Raw genomic sequence first — 19,315 nt, 5'->3', positions numbered from 1 at the left:
TACTTATAATGCCTAATGGAGTGTGAATGCTATGTAAATAATTGTTATACTGTATTCTTTAGGGAATAATGACAAGGAAGAAATTTGTACATGTTCAGTACAGGTACAATATTTTTTTAAAAGATTTTATTTATTTGAGAGAGAGGTGGAGTTATAGACAGTGAGAGGTAGAGACAGAGAGAAAGGTCCTCCCTCTGTTGGTTCACTCCTCAGATGGCCGCCACGGCCGGAGCTCCGCCGATCTGAAGCCAGGAGCCAGGTGCTTCCTCCCGATCTCCCATGTGGGTGCAGGGTCCCAAGGACCTGGGCCATCCTCCACTGCTTTCCCAGGCCATAGTAGAGAGCTGGATCGGAAGAGGGACAGCCAGGACAAGAATCGGTGCCCAAATGGGATGCCTGCGTCACAGGCGGATAATTAACCTACTACGCCACGGAGCTGGCTCCAGGTACAATATTTTTAAAAAATATTTCCTCCTCACAGCTGGTTGAATCTATTAATGTATAACACACAGATACAGAGGACTGAGTATATTTTTCAGACTCTAGGTATCATGGACTAGGTAGAACTTAATGGCAGCCATATTTATTAAAACAAGGATTAAGAAATTCTAGAAAGTGTTTGTAACAGAACCTGTGAAAAGGAAAAGTATGTCCTATTTAGGATACTTTCCAAATTCTATCTAAATGTCATTTGTACCCAACATCACCTAAAATATATTAATTTTAATAATTTCATGAGATGTCTGGTTACCAACATGTTTTTCCTAATTCTTCGTGGGATTATTCAGAGAAATCTTTTCTCTCTCTATGTATTATCAATGTGATTTTTAATTTGGGTTCTATAACATATTGGACTGAGCTAATTAGCATGCACTTCACCCTCCCACTATACTCACATAAAAATAATGGGTAAAGCATAGCAACACATTATTAAATACCTAGTTGCTTTTCAAAATATATATAAAGTGGATAGCATTGTGGGCTGGTGGGATAAGCTGCCTCCTCTGATGCCAGCATCCCATGTGAGTGCTACTTTGAGGCCCAGCTGCTCTCCTTCTAATCCAGCTCCTGCTGATGCACCCTGCCACTCATGTGGGAGATGAAATGCAGTTCCAGGCTTCTGGCTTCCACATGGACAACCAGTGGATGGAAGAAGATTCTCTCACTCTCTCCCTCTCTCTCTCGATATGTGTGTGTGTGCCCTTCTCTATAGCTGTGGCTTTCAAATAAATAAAATAAATCTTAAAAAAAAAAAAAAAAAAGATAAGGAAGCCCTAAATTCCTGAATACATGAAAACTTAAAACTACAGCAGTACAGTGGCAACCCCGGGTGTGTGCAGCAATCCCATGGGATACAGCTGATCAGACACAAGCCCAGGCCATACAGGAGCTTCATCACAGGCTTTGAACTTCAGAGGCCAGAGCTAAAGCTAAGACCTTTGAATATAGTTGGGACCCTGGAAATTGCCATCCATTTATTAAAAAGTTGCCAGTAGAGAAAAAAAAATATCAGCTCACTGGCTCAGATGTGAAGAGGGTTTTTATTTTGTTTTGTTTTGTTTTGTTTTGTTTGTTGGAGGTGCCAAGTGGCATTAATAAACAGTCTCCTTTGGAAAACAGAAGCCTAAAACCCTAACCTACAAATGGCTTTGGATTTACAGTTTGAATTTAGATAGCTTACATGCTGTGAAAAATCTCAAGCAATATAAATTGTATATATAGAAAGGAATTTTGAGCTGATGAAACTTCTGAGACAAAGGTGAATCAGCCATATGATAATACTCCACAACCTAGAGTCAGGCTCTACTGAAAGTGAATTCCCAGTCAGAAACTCCATTATATGAAGAAATGATTCATCACGAAGAGAAGTCAGGCTAGGCATGATCAGAAATAGTTGAAGAGAAAATTAGCAGATTGAAATCTAGAGTTAAGAAATGCTGTGTGCAGAATTTAACGTGGATTAAAATTCATGAAGAGGCCAGCGCCGTGGCTCAATAGGCTAATCCTCCGCCTGCGGCACCTGCACTCTGGGTTCCAGTCCCGGTCGGGGCACCGGATTCTGTCCCGGTTGCTCCTCTTCCAGTCCAGCTCTCTGCTGTGGCCCGGGAGTGCAGTGGAGGATGGCCCAAGTGCTTGGGCCCTGCACCCGCATGGGAGACCAGGAGAAGCACCTGGCTCCTGGCTTCGGATCGGTGCAGTGCCCTGGCCACAGTGCACCAGCTGCGGCGGTCATTGTGGGGTGAACCAACGGAAAAAAGGAAGACCTTTCTCTCTGTCTCTCTCTCTCTCTCTTGCTGTCCACTCTGCCTGTCAAAAAAAAAAAATTTCATGAAGAATATAGTAAGATGTAATATTATTTGAACAAAGATTCCAGGTAAGCAATAGAAAAACATGGGAGAAAGAACATCTGCAGTTTTAGTGGTATGTTTTTCAGATTAAAGGCATGAATTATATTGTGGAAGAAGTGTGCTTTATCTTCAGTAAGACAATGGAAAAAAATCTACATTCAAATATATTAAGACCCCAGATCATATATACAATCTTAAAAGTCTGGTAATAGAAAAAAGCATAATATCAAAATGAGCATTACCCCTCTTAATCCTTCCTTGTTTATTATTCCTGTTGCTTAAATGCAGTCACTTCCAATACTTTTTGGTGTTGTCATCCATATTCTCTGTAGCCATGTTTTTGAGTTATAGTGTTGCATGTTGAGTTTTTAGTTACTTTCTTTTATGGTAAATTAGAATCTCTTGCCTATCTTCAAAATTTTTGAATTAAATCATCAAGCTTTTGTAATATAATTACTTTTATAATATTAAAATGACTAAGCTAAGCAGATACTTTGATTACTTTGGTGTAACATACTTGTGGAATTACTAATTTTTCTGGCTTTTAATTTTTATAATTTTTTTTGGTAGTAGTAGGTGATTCAGATTTCCACTGGCCTCTTGTTAATTTTTTATGTGAACAAATTTAGCACAAAAGCTCAGTTTAATCTTCTGCCTTGCAAAACTCTTTTGGAACCCTGTAAACTGCTTCGATCCTGACAGGTCATTTACTTTTTTTTTAATTAATTAATTTTTTAGGAATACAAATTTTATAAGTGCAAACTTTAGGAATATAGTTATTCTTCCCATCATCCCACACGCACTCCCATCCTTCCTTCTCCTCCCTCTCCCCTTACCAGTCCCATTCTCTATTAAGATTCATTTTCAATTAACTGTGTACACAGAAGACCAACTCTATACTAAATAAAGATTTCAACAATTTGCACACGCACTCACACACACAAAATAACTATTTGAGAACTAGTTTTACAGTTAACTCTCATAATACAACCCATTGAGGCCAGAGGTCCTGCCTGGGGAATTGATGCACAGTGACTCCTGTTGTTAATGTAACAATTAACACTCTTATGTATGACCACCTGAGGCGCTTAACATGAGCTGCCTATGGAAGCCTTTTGAATCCACAAACTCCATCAGTATTTAGACAAGGCCATAAGCAAAGTGGAAGTTCTCTCATCCCGTTAGAGAAAAGTACATCCTTCTTTGATGGGCACTTCTTTCTGCTGGAGTCTAACTCACAGAGATCCTTCATGTAGGTCATTTTTTGCCAGTGTCTTGGTTTTCCTTTTTGAAATACTCTCACAGGCTTTTCAGCCAGACTGGGAAGCCCTTAAGGGCTGATTCTGAGATCAGACTGTTACTTAAAGTGATCTGAGAGGTCCTTTTTGAAGCCTGTTTGCCTGTCTCTCATCTTCAACCCCTTGGATTCCCTTTTTTGTTTTGGTTCCTGCTTTTCAGATATAACAGCCTGGGCTTTCTTAGTGCATGCCTTCATTTGATTGGAGCTATAAAAGAGTAAATACAAGCCTTGCATTTCTCAAAAATGCCTTTAGTCTACTTGTTCATTTTATTTTAATAATTTAATAAGGATAGAATTCTAGGTTGAAAATAATTTTTATTCTGAAATTTGAGGGTTTTATTTCATTTTCTTCTGGCTCCCAGTGTTTTCATTGAAAAGCCTAGTATAATTCTGGTCTCAGATTCTTTTGTCCCTCTCTATTGAAGCTGTTTCTCTACTCCCTCATGTTAGAAATGAATTATTTTGCTTTTAAGAAGTCTTCTATGCTTTGGTGTGGATCTTTTATGATTTCTTTGGCATTTGATGGCCCTTTAAATTTATTCCATACAGTGATCCTTAATTCTGTGAGAAACTTTTTGGTGAGTTGTAATTTAATTTTCTCATTTTCTTTAACTCTTGCCGTGTATGTGTGTGTATGTGTATGTGTGTGTGTGTGTGTTTTATTTTTAAGATTTATCTATTAATTTATTTGAAAGGCAGAGTTACAGAGACGCAAGGAAAGATTGAGAGATGTTACCTACCTACTGGTTCGCTCCCCAAATGGCTATAACAGCCAGGGTTGGGCCGGGCCAAAGCCTGGCCAGGAACTCCATCTTTGGTGGCGGAGGTCCAAGTACTTGGACATTTTTCACTGCGTTCGGTCTTATTAGCAGGCGGCTGGATCAGAAGTGTAGCAGGCAGGAGTTTGAATGTTGCTCATACGGTATGCTGGCGTCACAGGCTGCGTCTTAACCCTGCTGTGCTGCAATGCTGGCCTCACCATGTGCTTTTGAGTTACTGGATTGAACATACTTGTGTTATCTTTTTTCTCTTATTTTTAGCTAATATTTCTTCTATTTCCTGTGAAATTGCCTTTTATTTAAGCTTTATGTAGAATTTTTAAAGTTCTGACATATTTTGGAATTGGAGCTCTTTTTTAACTCAGTCTGCTGATTGCTGCATAGGATACATAATTATGATCTAGTTTTCTGTGTTTTTTTTGTTTGTTTGTTTGTTTGTTTTGTTTCTTTTGGAGATGGGGGAGAATGAAGTAAAGGTAAACTTAAACCCAGTGACTGTTGCTAGCTCCAAGGAGTTCCTCTATTCTCAAAGGTAATAAAACCCCAATTTCTGAGTCTTTCTGACTTCTGTTAGTGAGTTACCTTGTTTTTGCCATTATCCCACTCTGGAGGCTCTTAAGTTCAGACTTTTGCTGTAATTCCATGCCAGTATTGTCTATCCATCAGTTTCCAGTGTTCCACAGCGGGTACTTGTCAGTGTCTGGGGATGCATGGATGATTTTATGGGGCCTCTGGGATTAGCCTACTCCGGGCAGTCTGCCTAGCTGCTTCCATGGCCAGGAGTGGGTGAGTGGAACCTCTTGTCTGCTTTTCAGGGCCTCAGGGGACTGAGCTTCTGAGCTCAGGCTATTCTGCTTCTTGGGTCTTTAGGATGATTGTTGGGATGCCCAACTGTTTCTCATGGGTCTCAGTGGGCTGAGCCTGTTGAGAAAAGCTACTTGACTGCTTTCCATGGGTGTGAATGAGTGGACTAGATGACCTACTTCTCAGTGCCTCTGTGTGCCAGACAGGTTTGTTTGACGGCCTTCTGCCATACAGGGCTAGGGTTGGATAGATGACTGAGCAGGGCCCTTGACTGCTTCTGGTAGCAGGATGGTGGATAGGGCTACCTGGCTGCTTCCTGGGACTAAGAGTTGGTTTGGTGGAGCACCCAGCTGCTTCCAGGGTAGCAGGATGGTGGACAGATTAATCAGCTTGCCTGAGGACCTATAAAATAAAAGCCCTTCTGAGGGTAGGCCTCCCAAATGCTTCCTGTTGCCATTGGAGGGTAGATAGAAACACTGCCTCATTCTCAGGCCTGGGATGGTCAGGCTGCCATGGGCAACTGCCTAGTGACTTCACAGGACCCAGAGTGAGAAGGTCTCAAGATGGCATCCTGTAGCTGGTACTTGGATGCAGGAGTTCACAGCATAGACTGGGCTCTTGCTGCAGGATAACGTAGTAGAGTGGTAAGCTGGACAATCTTCCAACTGGCCTCTAGGCCTGCAGGGCAGCAGGCTTTCCAGTGTTAAGTACATCAGGTATCTGTGCTGTGAGTAGAGAATCCTGGAGCCTCCTGCTCAACCTCTCCCTCCCTAAGTTCTTGATTCAGGGTTAGGGTTGCTCTTGAGCAATGGGATGATAGATTCTTTGTGCCCACTTCCCTTCCTTCTAAGGCTGCCATGTACTTCCTTGGACATCAGTGTCTCTGTCATTTCCCCCTGGCACTGACACTCTTTCTAACACATCATTGAAATAGCTTTTTGTTTTTGTTTTGTTTCTTTGATGGAGAAGGAAATGTGGAAGGTAACTCTCCTCAGCCATCTTGTTGACACCTCTCCCCTAAATCCAATATAGCATTGTAAGTACATGTTTTTTATGCGCCTGTTTCAGTGACAAATAGTCCCTCTATAATTTGGACCTTAAATTTCTCCATAACCAAATGTTTTGTAGAGTTCATGTGGTAGTATTCATCACACTAGAATATTTTAGGATTGTCTCTTAGAAATTATACTAATTGTAATGAGATTAAAGTAAACAATACATAACTTACTTAATTCTGATATGAATTCAATACTTTCAAAGTTGAGTTAGAAGCTTTTAGTTTGTAAATCATCTGTTTCCTTTATAAGCTATGTTGTAATTTTCTGTTAATTTGTTGATTCATTTTTCTTATTCCATTTTAAATTTTCCCCCCACGTTTTTGATAGATTCCTTTGTAATGCTGATGATTGCACTATCAGTATTTTTTCCCACGAATGCACAGGTGTCATTATAAATGGTTCTCTAGAACAGGAATTTTTTTCTTTTTAGTAACTGGTATAGTAAACTTTCTGGTAGCATATTTTTTTTTTTTAAAGATTTATTCATTTATTTGAAATGCAGAGTTACAGAGAGGTAGAGGCAGAGAGGGAGAGAGAAGTCTTCCATCTGCTGGTTCACTCCCCACATGGCTGCAATGGCCAGAACTGTGCCAATCCAAAGCCAGGAGCCTCCTCCAGGTCTCCAAGGTGGGTACAGGGGCCCAAACACTTGGGTCATCTTCTGCTTTCCCAAGCCATAGCAGAGAGCTGGATCGGAAGTGGAGCAGCTGGGACCAGAACCGGCACCCATATGGGATGCCAACACTGCAGGTGGCCACTTTACCTGCTACACCATAGCACCGGCCCCTCCATGCAAGTTTTCTTTTGAGGGCATAAGCTGGACCCTGAATCAGATGGGAGATAAGGCTATGCTATCTGATGCTAATTATAAAATCTTTGCACAGGAAAATATATTTGGTCATGAAGAGCTTCTCTTGGAAGTGTCATTAACTCTGCCTTCAATTTCTATTTTTTAAACAAATTACTGCAAGGTCTTGCTATTTCAATGTAAGCATTAAAAACCTGGTGACAGGGACATTTTAATAGTGTTCTTGGCTGGCGCCGCGGCTCACTAGGCTAATCCTCCACCTAGCGGTGCCGGCACACCGGGTTCTAGTCCCGGTCGGGGTGCTGGATTCTGTCCCGGTTGCCCCTCTTCCAGGCCAGCTCTCTGCTGTGGCCCAGGAGTGCAGTGGAGGATGGCCCAAGTGCTTGGGCCCTGCACCCGCAGGGGAGACCAGGAGAAGCACCTGGCTCCTGGCTTCGGATCAGCACGGTGCGCCGGCCACAGTGCGCCTGCCGCGGCGGCCATTGGAGGGTGAACCAAACGGCAAAGGAAGACCTTTCTCTCTGTCTCTCTCTCACTGCGCACTCTGCCTGTCAAAAATAAATAAATAAATAAAAATGATGATATGAGCATTTCATGGAAGACTATATATTTATTTTTTCCATTTTTTTAAATAAAAAATTTTATTTTTTTTTATATTTGAACAAATGTATATTTAAAAGTGCCAAGCACTTTTCGTGTTTTTGACGTCTCTGATGAAATAAACATGTATTGATTGTCATACTACATCTTCTGCTTATATTTTATGAATATTAATTTCTCATAGGCTGCCATTTGGCATTACTACTTTTAAAAACAAAAGCTATTATTTAAGAAATACAAACTTCATGCATTTCATAAACATAACTTTAGGAATATAGTGATTCTTCCCTTCATACCCTCCCCCGCCCCGTATTTCTACCCCTTCTCCTCCTCTCTCTCCTATTCTCATTCTTATTTTTTACTAAGATTTTAAATTAACTTTACACACATACAAAAAAATATGGAATACTTCATGAATTTGCATGTCATCCTTGCATAGGGGCTGTGCTACTCTTCTCTGTATCATTCCAATTTTAGTGTATGTGCTGCCGTAGAAAGCACCTATATGGTTATTTAAAAGAGCAAGTTATGTGTGTTCATGCGTGTTTATTCATATGAAATGATATGTAAGAGTTATTGGATGAGAACCCGAGAATGTATATACATGTGTGCATATGCATTGGCATTCCTGGAAGCTTTTTCAAGAAACGATGAGATTGCTTCATTTACATTCCATTTTCAATTTTTTTCTTCAAAGTTATTTTATTCTTTACTGTAACCGGGTTTTATATTCATATTTGATAATATTTTATTTTTATAATTAAAATATTTTAAAGGAAATATTCATGAAATATCTTTTGTAATACTGTGGTTACTGACTTACCAATTTCTAAAAAAATTTAATAGGTAATAAATGTTTGAATATAAAACTGCAGGCAACTAATTAAAATAATTAATGTATTTTCCTTTAAATGATTAAGTTTAGACCACTGAAAATAATATTTCAATACTTCAAAAAAGTTATTTAATGAATGCTAATTGTTTTCCTATTTGAAAAATTGGACTACTGAATTGTAAACTGAAACCAAGATCATTAATCTCAAGATTGTATTTATTTATTTTTAAATATTTATTTATTGGCCGGCGCCGCGGCTCAATAGGCTAATCCTCCACCTAGCGGCGCCGGCACACCGGGTTCTAGTCCCGGTCGGGGTGCTGGATTCTGTCCCGGTTGCCCCTCTTCCAGGCCAGCTCTCTGCTGTGGCCTGGGAGTGCAGTGGAGGATGGCCCAAGTGCTTGGGCCCTGCACCCCATGGGAGACCAGGAGAAGCACCTGGCTCCTGCCATCGGATCAGCGCGGAGCGCCGGCCGCAGTGCGCCAGCTGCGGCAGCCATTGGAAGGTGAACCAGCGGCAAAAGGAAGACCTTTCTCTCTGTCTCTCTCCTTCTCACTGTCCACTCTGCCTGTAAATATATATATATATATACATATATATTTATTTATTTGAAAGGCAGAGTCACAGAGGAAGAGGGACAGACAGAGATCTTCCATCGGCTGGTTCACTCCCCAAATGGCTGCAACTGTCAAGGCTGAGCCAGGCCAAAGCCAGGAGGCAGGGGGCAGGAGCCTGGAGCTACTTCCAGGTTGCCCATGTTGGTGGCAGGGCTCCAAACACTTGGGCCATCTTACACTGCTTTTCCCAGCTGCATTAGCAGGGAGCTAGATCAGAAGTGGAGCAGCCAGGACTCAAACCAGTGCCCATATGAATGCCAGAGTCATAGCCAGTGACTTAACCCGCTACACCAAGATACCAGACCCTAATTCCAAGATTTCAAAGTAAACTTCCAGGGGAAAAATATAAGTTAATTATATATTACAGACTTCAGAAGATGGTTGAAATAAAAAATTCCAAAGTTAACGATAAAAGCTTAGCACATTATTGAGCTGACAAGGTATATGAGGCCAAATCAGCCCCCTTGCTAACAAAAGAAAACAACAAGATGACAGCTGTAGTGTTTGGAGAGAGGTTGTTAACAACAGCTTATTCTGTTAGTTTCAACTCTTGACAGAAGACAAGCCTGCTTCTTGCTTCATGGCAGATGTATCATTACCTCCTGACCCTGTCATGACTGATTGGGGCTGGGGGCAGGGGTTGGGCTAGGGAGAGCTGTGTTCAGTTCTGAAAATCTAATTACCTTCTGTGATTTTATTCACCTATTTTGAGACAGATCTGATAAGCTTTTTATGATGACTCTTTGCATTTAGACTGTCTCAAGTAGTGAACTAGTTAACTATGATTAAGCCTATATTTAATATATGTATGATATATATACTAGGATCAAGTGAAGAGTTTGTTCTAATGGTGTAGAGCACCCTTATATTTTGAAATTATCATGAAAATATTACAAGTCCTCTTGTGTCTAACGTGTATTCTTCTACCTGTATCTAAATCTGATTTCAAGTAGCTTTGAAGTTAGATCTAGGCCTTTTCTCTAAGAAGAGGTGAAAATAGGAGGGACTTCACAAAGTTGGTGGAGAAAAGTGGAATTAAAAGGAAAGTTTATTTTGGTGCAAAAAAAATTTAACCCCAGGCATAGTTTGTTCATAGTATGTGTCTTCCAAGAACTTGTTGAATACTCATTATATACTGGGTTTTAAAATGATTAGGGCACCAATTTTACATGTAAAATATTGGTTATAATATAATTTGGTTATAATTTAGTCATTCTGCTTCTCAATTGCATGTATATATGAATTTTTCTGTTTTTTTTTTTTCTTGGCTACCTAAGAAGTGACTCTGGAGACAGAGAAAGAGAGGCGGTAGATTTTTGAAAGTATGTCAAAAGCCTTGGGGTTTGTGTATGATCAGAATTTCAATAGAGGTTGAGATGAGTTTAAATGCATAGAAGGCAAACATAAAAATCTTGTTTAATTTCTGTCATGTTGTTCTTTTTTGAGTCACTCTGATGTCTTTTCAAATCTGCTTTTCTCTTGAGCTTTGTGCTATCATATCCATGATCTGACTGTTTTCTCCTTTTTATTTCATTGCAACTGCTGATCCCCTTCCTGTGGTCCTTTCTTTAATCAGCTGAAGCTGTCTGTATTGCTGAATCAGAGCTGCTTTGGGTATGAGAGAATGTGCAGGTTGAGATTGGTTAGAAGGTACCGCCTCCTGCAGTTATAATCAATGCTCTGGACACTTTCAAAGACTGGAAAAGCCTTGACTTGCTCCAGGGTTAAACTTTTAATGTAACTTCCCAAGAGAAAGTGTCATCAATAAAATGAAATAATTAGTTGACAGTTCTTGAGCAGCCTAGGTTTAACAAAAGGTTAAAAATAGATCAGGTTTGTATATCTCATTGTAGTGGTTTCTTTTGTTCTTTCTCTTTTACATTTTTGTTTATCTTGAACATGATTGCTAAAGCTCATTTACTTCCAGTATTCAATAATCCCTTGAGTTTCTTTAATTTGAGGGAAAGAACTAAAATGGGAAAGAACATCAGCCTTTAGTAGTAGGAAATCATCTTAAATTTAATTTGAAATATGGATAGTAAATTATAGAAGTAGGTAATTTATGAAGATATAGTTTGCATTATAAAAGTCAACAACCTTAAGATTAAATGTGTTATGTAATCAATAAAATAATGTTAAATAAAATTATGTTAATGCGCATGAATTTAAGGATAATTATTAGCCTCCATTTATATAGATGTACGCTAGCTATCTATATAATGATTCTGATATTACTTGCTTCTGATGTTACTTGGCTACATTCAACTATTTAAATGATAACAAAAAAGGAATTTTAAAATTATTAATGCCAATATACATTACCTATTTCAATACATGCTAGCAATTCTAACTCATGTCCAATTATGAGTGCTAAATTTAATACAAACTCGTTTACTCCGCAATACGCAGGAGCCACGTCCTGAAGGAGCCCAGTTACCTGAGTCTTCATGGCTGACTCCCTGGGTCTTCATTAGTCAGAAGCTGAAGTCAACTGTTGAGCCTAAGTTCTCTCATGTGGGACACGGGCTTCTTCACTGGCATCTCAACTGCTAGGCTGAAATATCTGTCCCTACTTTTTTGCAGAGTAACTTCCTCTAATTGAGACTTTCAATAGGAATTCTGATTGGAACAGAATAGTATTTTGATTCATGCTAATAGTTTAAAAATGTACTGCCCTTTTGAACACTGTGTGTTGTTTGTGATCAGAAGCTTAAAAAAATTACATTCTTCTATCAGAACAAACTTGAACTACTGGTAATTGTTATTTTTCCTGGAAGTTAACAAATTACAGCATCAAAGCCTGTATGCAGCAGTGTATAGTATAGGTCACTTACTGCTGTAGGCATTTTCTCTCTGTCTCCAGGATGAGTTTGTTTAGTTTCTTTCACTTTCTGCCTGTGGCATGGAATGGTGAAATTCAGACTTGCTCTTCTCCAAGGAATCTCCCAGGTTGAGGATAACTTAAACAAAATTAATAAGTGATGTTTCTTTTTCATTATCAACCATCCAAAGCAATTTGCAGTTTTGCAGCAAAAAAAAATGAGTTGTGTAGAAAGTGCTTAACTGTACGTGAGTCAGTTTTAAAAGATAGTATATTTAAGATAGTCAATACTATACAAAATAAAAAATATTGGGTGCCAACACTGTGGTGCAATAGGTTAAAGCCCCAGCCTGCCTGCTGGCATTCCATAAGGGCACCAGTTCAAGTCCTGGCTGCTCCACTTCTGATCCAACTCCCTCTACTGCACCTGGAAAGCAGCAGAGGATGGCCCAACTCCTGGGGCCTTTGCACCCATGTGGGAGACCCAGAAGAAGCTCATGCCTCCTAGCCTTGGATCGGTCCAGTTCCGGCCTTTGTGACCATTTGGGGAGTGAACCATCGGGTGGAAGGCTTCTCTCTCTCTATCTCTCTGCCTATCCCTCGCTGTAAATCTGTCTTTCAAATAAATAGATAGATAGATAGATAGATAGATAGATAAAATATTGACCCAATAACTTCTCAAAGCTCTTCCATTTCTTATTCTGGTGGGGGGAAAAAAAAAAAACCTTAGAATTTTATCTTGAAATTAAATACTAAGTGTAGGCGCTTACCTTTTGTTATTAAATTAAATGGACCAGTTCACTTAGCCAGACAAGATAGAGGTTTAGTTACTTGAGAATGCTTATTGAAAATTTTATTTTTATTCTTTAATGGAATCATTTTGCTTAAGCATTTTGTTACAATATATTACAGTTTTTTAGAAGAAAAACTTGATGCTTAATCTATATAAATGCTATGAGCAATGGGATTTAAGATTGCTTGCGAAAGGAGACTATGGGCGGCTCAATAGGCTAATCCTCTGCCTTGCGGCGCTGGCACTCCGGGTTCTAGTCCCGGTCGGGGAGCCGGATTCTGTCCCGGTTGCCCCTCTTCCAGGCCAGCTCTCTGCTGTGGCCAGGGAGTGCAGTGGAGGATGGCCCAAGTGCCTGGGCCCTGCACCCCATGGGAGACCAGGAGAAGCACCTGGCTCCTTCCTTCAGATCAGCGCGGTGCGCCAGCTGCAGCGTGCCAGCTGCGGTGGCCATTGGAGGGTGAACCAAACGGCAAAGGAAGACCTTTCTCTCTGTCTCTCTCTCTCACTGTCCACTCTGCCTGTTTAAAAAAAAAAAAAAAAAAGGAGACTATGTATAAAATTGAATATAAACAATTATTTATATAACAATGTAAGTGATGTAAATTCCTTTGTTTTTAAATCTTTGAAAAAATAAATCTGAGAACTTTTGGTTTATTATTGTTCCACATAGACTTTTTTCCCCAACTTATATACATTGGAATTGTTGAATAGCAGGTAATTCTTTTTTTTTTTTTTTTTTTTTTTTTTGACTGGCAGAGTGGATAGTGAGAGAGAGAGACCGAGAGAAAGGTCTTCCTTTTTGCTGTTGGTTCACCCTCCAATGGCCGCCACGGCTGGCGCGCTGCGGCCGGCGCACCACGCTGGTCCGAAGGCAGGAGCCAGGTGCTTCTCCTGGTCTCCCAGGCGGGTGCAGGGCCCAAGCACTTGGGCCATCCTCCACTGCCTTCCTGGGCCACAGCAGAGAGCTGGCCTGGAAGAGGGGCAACCGGGACAGAATCCGGCGCCCCAACCGGGACTAGAACCCAGTGTGCCGGCGCCGCTAGGTGGAGGATTAGCCTATTGAGCCACAGCACTGGCCTGCAGGTAATTCTAACATTAAGAATTGCATATTCTAAATGCTGGAAACATTTAGAAGAAAGTCTCATAATTATCATCTTCTTAAAATTCATAATGAATAAGATGTTATACTGTAGCATCGTAGATACTTTAGTTTTGCAAAGTACTACATTACTTTGTTAGAAGAAATGTACCACACTGCATCTATAACAACTTGCATTATAACAGTGATCCCATTTTGACAAATTTTCTAGGGTACACCTGTTTCCCACTAACCTGTGAGTTCATTTAGGTCAAGGACCATACATTTCCACCATTGCTTCACACTACAATTTGGTGGATAGAAACTTAGGTCTTACTAGTTGTATGATTTGGTCAAGTGTTTTGGACTTAATCTCCATTTTTCTCTTTTGTAAAATGAGCATAATAGTAATGCAAAGCTCATAGGATTATAGATGGCAAAATGTGTGAAAACCACCTCTCATTGTACTCGAAGCTGAATCTAAAAATTTTTTATGGATGCAGAGATAAATAAATTTTCATATGAAAAAGGAAGAAACGTGATGGTTTGTGGCAGGCACTGTCCTATTTGTTAAGTCTGTTAAAAGATAAATATTTGGGGCTGGCGCTGTAGCATGGTGGACTTGGCCTCATCTGGGGCACCTGCATTCTATATGAGCGCCACTTCCTGTCCCAGCTGCTCCTCTTCTGATCCACCTCTATGCTTATAGCCTGGGAAAGCAGTGGAGGATGGCTCAAGTGCTTGGGCCCCTGTACCTGGTGGGAGATCCAGAGGAAGTTTCTAGCTGCTAGCTTTGGATCGGCCCAGCTCTGGCTGTTGTGGCCATATGGGGAAGAGAACCAGCATTTGGAAGACCTTTTTCTCTGTCTCTCCCTCTCTATCTATAACTGTGCCTCTCAAATAAATAAATAAAATATTTTTTTTAAAAAAGGTAAGTATTTATGATTTCAGTACCCCATTCTTAAATAGGAATATGATTTATATAAATTCTTATTATAATGGTTGTCATGTGATGAATACCTAGTGAATATTCATAGTGATGGAGGTGGAGATAGTAATTATTTAGTTTTTTTTTTTTTTCAATTTTCCTCTATGAATCTTAACACTTTATCCCCTTTCATTTTATAATATGACTGGGTGGGTCTTTCCTGGTCATCTGGTTGGATTGGCAGTGATTTTTCTAGGTCCCAATTATCAGCTGTTCTATGGACCCAGTGGTCATGGGATTCAGTTAGTTTTTACACTGCCATGGAAGCTGTGATGGACTTCTAATATTGTCTACAGAGGAAAGTGTTCCTAGAAAGTAAAAACACAGTAAGGTTCTGCAAAGATTTTTTTTAACCTAGACTTATTAATGGCAAAAACTTTGTTCTAAACTTATGACTCTCTCAGATCTATATTTCTACCCCTTCATCATTCCTCCATTTAATCTATAGATACTTTGAGGACCCATCACTGTTGTAAATTTACAGTGAGCAAGTAATGGATAAAGATAGTGTTCAACCTCAAGACTTTGTAGTTTCGTGAAAGGAGATGGGCAAATTTAGTATTTGTGCAATGTACCAAGAGCTATAAGCATAAGATACCCTGCATAAGTATACTGAAGGCATCTCTTGACTCCTCTCCAGGAGTAGTATTTACATGAGGTTGTCAAGTGTGAGGAGGCATTTGGAGGAGGGAGAAATATCCCAGACAGAGGGCTGAGTTGGATAAAGCATGAACAGGGAGTTGGATGTGTGTGAGAGAGACAGTATCAGACCGAGAAACAAATATCATCAGAACTGGATGTGTCCTCTTCAGTTATTTGTATGTTGTCATATTGGGTATGGAACTGCATGGAAGGGTTTCTAAATGGGAACATGGTCACATTTGTGTTTTACAAAGTTAATTCTAGCACAAATCTGCGAGTGGTCAAGATGCTGTTGAGGTAATGGATGTGAGCAATATGGTATCCTTTACTAGTAAGGAATCAAGGAACCTATATAGAACTGGAGAAAAAAAATAATGAAAAACAGATAGGAGCAACTGGACCTGCTGATTGATTGTGGAAATGAAATAGGGAAAAACCTGGGTTTCTGACTGTGTAATGGGGGAGATGGTGGTATCATCAATTGAGCCTGGGAGTAATGAGGAGTGGGCTTCTTACATTGAGGGGACTGAGAATCAATTTTAGACAGGCTTTTTTGGAAAAATATATACCATCGTATTAATCCTAAACCATTTGTTTGGCATAATGCCTTTGACTCCAGTTTCTGACTTAGGTAAGCTGGATCATGCAGATGCCTTGAAGAATTAATTTAGCTATGAATTTAAACCCCTTGCTGTGTGCACAACATTAATAGTATCTCCTCATGTCACACAGATTAATTTATACTGTGATTTAACTTGCTATTACGTCTGTATTCTCTTTTCTCTGAACATCTTTAGTGAATAGCTACTAAGCAGTGAGCTCTTCAGATTATAGTGGAAGGAATTGTGAATGGCAGTTGACATGGTTGTATAGAACCCATGATGGGACTGAAGAAATACTTGTATTTCATGTGTTTAGTTGGATAAAATCTGTCTTTTCCTGTTGTATAATGATGTAGCAAAGAGATCAAATAGGTGAATATTTAATGTATAAACATGCAACATTTATAATACTATAAAGGTGTTCTTGCTGTAATCGCCTAAAGCATTGGCTGCTACATTTAATTTTTAAATTGACACCGCAGAGACGGTATATTTTCTTTATGCCGTAAGTAATATCCTCGTCTCTTTAATGATGGTGGTGTGCTAGATGTTCTAAACTGGACTTCATGGGTCTTCCGTTGATTTTATAGATTCTATTTTGATTTTTTTTTTCCTTGTAGAAACATTTCAGAAGAGTTTTAAATTTACAAAATAAAAATTATGGGGTGGAAATACAAAGAGTTTCCATATAACCCTCACTCCACTTCTGTTATTAACAGGTGTATCACCCTTTAAATCAAAATGTAAGAAGAATTCAGCTTACTTCCTTAAGAAACTAATCTTACTTTCCTTTTAATTTAATTTGTTCTGCTAATTACAATAAGAAATATGATGTTGGTAAAGATTTATCATGGTGGTGTTTTCAATGCTGAATTATTTTTGTATTACTATACATATTAATAGATCATTAACTGCTTGGAGAATGAAGAGAGGAGGTTACTATTATTAAAGTGTTGCTATCAATTGGAAATGCAGAACTAGCCAAATACCTGGCACATAAACATAGCAGCAGCTTTTCACTCCATGTGTATGTTCTAATACAAAAATCTCAGCCAATTAGCAGGCTCAAAAGAGGTTTTCCTCTCTTTGATGTCCCCCTCCACGCCACTCTGGCTGGAGGTCCTTGCTAATAAATACTTTTAAATCTAAAAGTAAATAAATAAAAAAGAAGATGTGGAATAGACATTATATATCTAGTCAAGTGGTCATTGAGATCCTTTTTTTACATAGGAAATAGACATAAACCAGATGTCTGGATGGTCTGTTCCCTGGATTGGAGAGCAGGGAGGCTTGGGGATGCTGGTGAACTATAAAAAGGAGTAAAGGAGCCCTTCAGAAAATAACCTGTTTGCAAGAAAGAATGTACACGTTCCTGCTAGGTTTAGAAACATGCTTATTTTCTGTCTCTCATTGAACTTGCATATCTTTTAATATTAGTTAAAAGATTTTGGGAAAGCAGCTCTTAGAACTTTTTTCTTCTAAGAGGGCATTCTGATACCTCTATTTTTTTTTTATTTTAAGATTTTGTTTTATTTTATTTGAAAGGCAGAGCAATAGAGAGAGAGAGAGAGAGTAGGAAAGATAAAACATTTCAACCCACTGGTTCTCTCCCCAAGTGGCTGCAATGGCCAGGGCTGGATCAAGCACTCAGAACTCCATTCCAGTCCCCACCATGGGTGGCAGGGACCCAAGTACATGGGCCATCTTCTGCTGCCTTCCCAGGCACATTAGAAGGAAGATGGATTGGGAGCAGAGCAGGTAGGACTCCAGCTGGTGCTCTGACATGGGATGACAGCATCACAGGCAGGGGCTTGACCTACTGTGCCACAGTGCTGGCCCCCTTCGCCTTTTTTTTTTTAAAGCTATGTCTGGTAGTAGTATAGCCTTGCCTTGTAGTTGTGCTTCTCACTAACTTGCTCTGGATGCTAGAAAAGTTATTTTGTCTAGTTAGGCAAGTCTCTTCCTGTTGAGATCTGGAAGGCACACTTAGAGGAGCTCTGAAGTCTTTGTAGCATGATGGTATCAAGTATCAGAGGTTTTCCAAACGTTTGTAGAAAATACATATCATGAAAAAATTATTCATGGATTTGAAAACATTTTTGCCCCAGATTAACTATCTTTTTTAATAGTTAATAAGCAGGGCTGGCGCCGCAGCTCACTAGGCTAATCCTCTGCCTGCGGCGCCGGTACCCCAGGTTCTAGTCCCGGTTGAGGCACTGGATTCTGTCCTGGTTTGCTCCTCTTCCAGTCCAGCTCAGCTGTGGCCCAGGAGAGCAGTGGAGGATGGCCCAAGTTCCTGGGCCCTGCACCCGCATGGGTGACCAGGAGGAGGCACCTGGCTCCTGGCTTCGGATCGTCGCAGCATGCCAGCTATAGAGACCATTTGGTGGGGTGAAACAACGGAAGGAAGATCTTTCTCTCTCTCTCTCTCTCTCTCTCTCTCTCACTAACTCTGCCTGTCAAAAAATAAAAATAAAAAATAAATAGTTAATAAGCAGGAGCTAGTGTGGTGTAGCTGGTTAAGCCTCTGCCTGTGATGCTCGCATTCCATATAGGCATGGGTTCATGTCCCGGCTACTCCACTTCCAATCCAGCTCCCTGCTAGTGCTCCTGGGAGAGCACTGGAAGATGGCCCATTGGAAGAATGGGCCATGTGGGAGACTCAGATGAAGCACCTGGCTTTGGCTTTGTCCAGCCCCGGCCACTGGGGCCATTTGAGGAATGATCCAGAAAATAGACGATCTTTCTCTCTGTCTCTCACTCTCTCTAACTCTGCCTTTCAAATAAATTTTTAAAATCTTTTAAAAAGATAGTAAAACCTATGGTATATTCATATATAAAAACAAATATCATATAAGAGTTTTTAAATTGTACATACTTACGGGGTTCTATATGATGTTTCAGTGTACATGTATAATATCCAGACAGAGTGAATATGTGTATGGTTTCAAAAATTTAGCAAAAGTACATCAATATTATCTGTAGCCATCCTACTTTTCAGTAGAACCCCAGAACTTCTTATTCCCAGCTAGGTGATAATCTAGTTCCTGTTAATCAGTCGTTCTCCATCTCTCCCATCTCCATTCTCTCTTGAGCCTCTGACAACCACCATTATACTTTTAACTCCTTTGAGGTCACCTTTTTATAGACTCCACATATGAGTTAGATCATGTGATATGTGTCTTTTTGTGCTTTGCTTAACATAGTGATGTCCAGTTTCATCCATGTTGTGGATGACAAG

At 39.9% G+C, this 19,315-nt stretch overlaps 1 protein-coding gene and 1 non-coding gene across 13 annotated transcripts in view; one reads left to right on the top strand and one right to left on the bottom strand.

The window, feature by feature from the left end:
• ARB2A (ARB2 cotranscriptional regulator A) overlaps window positions 1-19,315 on the top strand; it is a 472,110-nt gene that overhangs the window by 149,494 nt on the left and 303,301 nt on the right. The gene's annotated exons all lie outside the window — the stretch shown is intronic.
• Window positions 8,092-8,198, bottom strand: LOC127486428 (U6 spliceosomal RNA). Its single transcript, XR_007922733.2, has one exon. It is a non-coding gene; the product is annotated as a U6 spliceosomal RNA (small nuclear RNA).

The sequence above is a fragment of the Oryctolagus cuniculus genome, chromosome 14, assembly GCF_964237555.1.
Source record: "Oryctolagus cuniculus chromosome 14, mOryCun1.1, whole genome shotgun sequence".
In the NCBI taxonomy this organism is placed as follows: Eukaryota; Metazoa; Chordata; class Mammalia; order Lagomorpha; family Leporidae; genus Oryctolagus; species Oryctolagus cuniculus.
Note: the sequence above shows the minus strand (reverse complement) of the source record. Positions and strands in the feature narration are given on the sequence as shown.